Source organism: Gossypium arboreum, chromosome 3 (assembly GCF_025698485.1).
Source record: "Gossypium arboreum isolate Shixiya-1 chromosome 3, ASM2569848v2, whole genome shotgun sequence".
Lineage (NCBI taxonomy): Eukaryota > Viridiplantae > Streptophyta > Magnoliopsida > Malvales > Malvaceae > Gossypium > Gossypium arboreum.
The window spans coordinates 118,658,695-118,664,532 of NC_069072.1; the positions used below are offsets into that span (position 1 = coordinate 118,658,695).

Sequence of the window (5,838 nt, forward strand, 5' to 3'; positions counted from 1 at the left end):
GATTTTGGCAAAGATGGTCTTGGTCAACCCACTCTTGTTAGGGGTGATATCCTTCTCCGCATTAAGAGGGACTCCTGCGGTTCGATAAAGAGAAGTAATAAGTGAAGGAAAGTTTAAACTACTCGCATTCTTTTCAGCACACCGATGTACGTCTTGAAAAATGATCATCCCAACATTAGTACTTCTCACTTTTATAATGGAGTGCAGCAAAAGCATTCTTTCTTTCAAAACAATTGTATTGTGTATAGACGACATAAGTCGGCTCCTCATGAAATGATACTAAATTTTCCTAATAGACTTCAATAAATCCTTCTCAATAGTATAACAATATTGACTGGAAATAGTCCATCTTGTTCCTTTGATACATAAATTCTCTAACACCTTGGCTAAACCTTCAACGGTAATACTTTCAGCAAATAGTGTGTTATTCCTATATTCCTGTAAGACCAAACTATGCATTAATATGGTCTTCATCAAAAGGAAAGGAAGTACCTCTTTCGTAGATAAAAGGGGAATTTGGAGAGTTGACATGGGCATAAAATTCTAGAATAATTTTTCCTAAAACATCCTCGGGATGCAAAGAAAAAGCATTCCACCCATGTTTTTCTACTATAGAGGACACAAACTCATCCTATTCCATATATGGTTCATCTTTAAATAAGAACCTTTGCTCAAAATAGAAAGGGCGTTTTGCGATGTACTATTGTATTTCGTGGCTGTGGCGCTATTGAAGAATGTCTTTGGCCGAGTAGCACCAACCCTTGATGATTCAACAATTTTGGAGGTAATTTTTACACGAGCCATTGGAGAAAAAAATGTTCATAGAAATTGAAAGGTCTATTTTTCTCCAACAAAATGCACAAGGGTTTAGATATCTTCAAAAAATCCTTAATGAATCTACTGCAAAAACCTATATGACCTAAAAAACTTCTAATAACCTTAACACTGGTGGGAGGTGGCAATTTTTCTATCACTTCAATTTTTTCTCTGTCTACTTAAATTCCTCTTTGTGATATCCTATGCCTTGGACAATTCCTTCACGAACCATGAAATGGCATTTCTCCCAATTTAAAACAAGATTTATTTCTTCAAAACGACACAAAACCAATTCCATATTTTTCAAACAATCTTCAAAATCATTCTTCAACACAAAAAAATTGTCCTTGAAAACTTCAAGAAAATTTTCCACCATGTTAGAGACTGTGGCCATCATACGATGTTTAAAAGTTGTTGGGGCATTACATAATCTGAACGACATCCATATGAATGCAAAAGTACCATATGGACTTGTGAAAGTTGTCTTCTCTTGGTCATTGGGGGCTATGGAAATTTGATTATATAACAAATAAGCATCCAAAAAATAGTAGAAAACTTTCTTAGCTAATCTATCCAACTTCTGATCAATGAATGGTAGGGGAAAATGGTCCTTCCAAGTTGCCTTGTTAAGCTTTTGGTAATCCATACATGCTCTCCATCCCTTGACAGTGCGAGTTGGTATGAGCTCATTATTGTCATTAATTACCACTGTGGCACCTCCTTTCTTGGGTACACATTGCACAGGACTTACCCATAAGTTGTTTGAAATCGGGTAAATGATGCCAGCGTTAAGCCATTTAATAATCTCTTTCTTGAAAACATTTTCATGATCAGATTCAGTCTTCTCTACTGTTCAATGAAATTGCTAAGGCAATCCTCAAACAAAATCTTATGCATGTAGTATGCAAGGCTAATTCCCTTTATATAAGCTAGGGTCCATCTCAATGCCTTCCGAAATTGCCGAAGAAATTCTAACAACCTTTCCTTTGGCTCGGGTGTCAGGTCCACAGGAATTACTACCAGAAAAGTACTGTTTTTGCCCAAATATGCATACTTCAAATGCTGTGGCAAAGGTTTTAACTCCAGTGGAGGAGGTTTCTCTATAGAAGGTTTAGGATGATTGAAAGGTCGATTTAATAGATCCAAGGGTTCAAACTTCTTCCTTGGTCTATCTACTATCTGCTTGGCTTCCATAGATTCATCGAATTCCTCAAAACTTATTGTACTATTGTGCTCAAGTGAGTCTTTGTCACTGTCGGAATTGTTATGGCAATGTCTGATGATTTCCACCATCGTTATTTCTATCAACCCAATGGCACGACATTCATCATGAACATCAGAACATTTCAAAGCATTAAACACATTGAATGTAACCTGCTGATCATTTACCTTCATAGCCAACTCGCCTTTCTGTACATCAATTAATGTCCTGCCAGTAGTAAGAACAGGTCTTCCAAGAATAATTGGCACATCTTGGTTAGGTTCCCATTCTAAAATAAGGAAATTCATAGGAAAGATAAATTTATCTACTCTTACCAGCACATCCTCAATTTTACCTTACAGATGTGCGTAGGATCAATCAACTAGTTGCGACGTAACCACAGTAGGTCTTTCTTTTCCTATTCCTAGCTTCCTAAAATTGGACATAGGCATTAGATTTATACTTGTTCCTAGATCACATAGTGCCTTACTAACATAATGATTCAATTGAACATGGGATAGTGAAACACTCTAGGTCTTTCAACTTTAGAGGTAATTTATTTGTCAACATTGTTGTGCACCCTTCATAGAGAGCGACAGTCTCAAATTCTCCCAGTCTGCACTTTTTTAACAATATATCTTTCATAAATTTCACATAGTTGGGCATTTGCTCCAAAGCTTCAACTAGTGGTATGTTGATATAGAGTTGCTTTAAAAACTCCAAAAATCTTTTGAATTGAATATCCTACTTAGAATTATGAAAATGCTGAGGAAAAGGAAAAGGTGGTCGTCCTTCATGTTATTGATATTGTTTTTTTGTGGCATTCTTATTGATAACATGTTCCGATTCTACCACAACATTTGACTGCTTACACTTTTTAGATTCACTATGTTTTTTAGATGACTCTGGGATCTTTTCCTGGTTGTTAATCGAGTTATCCTCTTCTGTAGTATCATCTTGAGCAACATCAACAAGCTAAGTTTTTGTTTTAGGAGTGATGGCCTTGCATTGCTCCTTCCCTTTTGATCTCAAATTCTCAGCATCACTTGGCAACGGTCCTTGTGGTCTCAAATTTAAACCATTCGCTATTTGCCCCACTTGATTTTCACGAGATCAGAGAGATTCAACCTGACTTTGAATTACAACATCATTCTTGACCATATATTCCTTCAGCAAGGCTTCAATAGATGATGATGATGATGAAACTGATGCCTTACCTTGCTAGACATTTTGCCTCGACATAGATTGAGTATTACCAGTTGGTTCATTGATGGCATTCTGTCTTTCCATATTGTTAAAATCCCCTGCACCTTGATTATTCCAACTAAAGTTGGGATGTTGCTTCCACCTAGGATTATACATGTTGGAGTAGGGATTATTGTTCTAATTGAAATTACCCATGTAGCACACGTATGCTGGATTTGATGGTCATTCATCAAGCACATGATCTTCACCACAATAAACACACGATAGTTCGGCTGATTTATCTCCTGGACTGTAGTAGTCCTTTTCATTGAATCATATTAGCCAAAGAAGATACCTGGGCTGTCAACGAAGTGATTGCATCTAGCTCCATATTACCAACAACTAACTTTCTTGTTTGTCCCAACTCTTGTGGTAGGATATTGATAATTATTGTTGGCAATCTTTTCCAAAATCTCATATGCTTCATTATAAGATTTATCCAACAAAGTATAGTTAGCAGAAGCATCAACTACCGTCCCTGTATGTACATTCAGATCATTATAGAATATATCCATCTAAGTTCAGTGTTGAAATCTATGCATCAAACTTTTTCAAATTAAGTCTTTAAATCATTCCCAAGCTTCATATAGTGTTTCATCCTCCAATTGCTGAAAACATGTGATGCCATTTCTAAGCTTGGTATTCATATTTAGGGGATTATTGTAAACTCAAAATAAAATAAGTAAATTTTACTTAATTAGTAATATTGGGCATGAATTTATAAAGTATGTGAAATTATGCTTAATATGTGATTTTTCACCACGTAGGAGGACCATTAAAGATGTGATTAGTTTGAATGAAACATGGACATGCACAAATAAATTCATGTAGTTGGAAAGACTATGCAACCTCATGACCCATTAAAAGAGGTGCAAAAAGATAGACATGTCTACTAAGTTATTGGACTGAGAAACCATCCAACAAGGGGGAACTAAAGCCCAGTTTTGGAAAAACTAGATGGCAACCCAAAAGCAAGCTTTGGGGTATTTAATTGAAGGTCCTTACAGTTGGAAAATAATTAGAAATTAGCCAAACTACTTTACTGTTGAAGCTGTCCACCTTATGGCTATTAATAGCCTTGGTTTGAATTCAAATTGAGGAGATTAAGTCATCCCTTTCTCCTTGAAATATGGCTGGCCATGCATGGTAGAAAAGAAGGAATTTTGAATTTATTTTTAGCTAACTCTACCCCTTACCTTCATCTATAAATTTCGTGCACCAATCCTTTAATCCATCATCCCTCACTTCACATTTCTCTTCTTTCATTAAGCATTTCTCCACATTCTATTTCCCTTTTCCTTGCCTTTACATAGTTGTCCATCTCCTTCCCATCCTTTAGCAAAAAAAGTTGTGTCGAAAGCATTCTTTGGCCGGCCACCTTAGGAACTCCTTAACAAAAAAAGCATCGAGCAGAACAGAGGAGCACATCAGTCAGAATAGATCCAAAAGGCTACTGAATTGAATTAGTCAGAATAGATCCAAAAGGATACTGAGCTGAATAGAGTTTACTCTTTCCTCTTGTTATCTATTAATTATGTTTGCTTTGAGTTTATTTATTTTTTACATCAACAATGATATACGAAATCCTATTTCTTAGGATGATTATGTTAATTCAATAATATATATTTTATTCATGTTTAACATGTTTAGGCCTCATTCAATCGTGTTTTCAATTAATATCAAGATGCATTTTATTCATACACGATTGGGTGCACTCAGATTAGTTGAGCGATTCTAACCAGATGACGCCTAGTAGAAACATAATTGAAAAGTGCAATGCTCAATTTAGATCCTTAAACCCGACTAAGTTTAGGTTCATAATATCTTTAGTTAGCTCTATTGCCTTGCATAGTTTTTAGGTTTATGTAATTAAACTGTTGCAAATGTAAATGTCCTTATGACCTTACGTAAATGCTAAGAAACCCTTAGTTAATATGATCAGTAAAATGCATAATTAACTAAGAAAAAGACTCTGAAAGAACTTAATTTGGTTTCCAAACTCATGAAAGATCAAGTTTCCGTGGAAGTATTTTCAAACATTGTTTAGCATGATAAAGTAAATTTAATTGATTAATATAATTATCTTAGACCATTTAATGTTGATCGTTTTTGTTGCTAAAGCCATTCATTTATACATTTAGGTAAATTGCATCTTGAATGGAATTACATAGGTTTCAATATTTGCATCTAATTAATTTTACTTAGTTTAATCATCACCATCCAAATTATTGAGTTATTACATCAAATTGTGAATTTATAATTTTTCAAATAATTGATTAAGCTCATACAGTCCCTTTGGAGACAATAACTAATTTTACTTATTACTTGAAAGACTGTGTACAGTTGTGTATTTTTCTCGTCACAATTATATCGTAGCAAAAACCTTTGACAAAGATCATTCCATGATGCCATTGTTCCTGATGGCAAAGCATTCAACCATGCTCTTGTATGATCTCTTAAAGAATATGGAAACAACTTAAGTCCCACAACGTCTTTAGGAGCACCCTGTTGTCTAAATGAGTCACAAACCTCTAGAAAAAGTTGTAAATGCAGTCTTGAATCTTCAGTGGGCTGTC

General features: G+C 35.1%; 1 non-coding gene across 1 annotated transcript; it reads left to right on the forward strand.

Moving 5' to 3' along the window:
- Window positions 1-3,793: 3,793 nt before the first annotated feature.
- On the forward strand, window positions 3,794-3,900 carry LOC128291381 (small nucleolar RNA R71). Its single transcript, XR_008281155.1, has one exon. It is a non-coding gene; the product is annotated as a small nucleolar RNA R71 (small nucleolar RNA).
- Window positions 3,901-5,838: the final 1,938 nt, after the last annotated feature.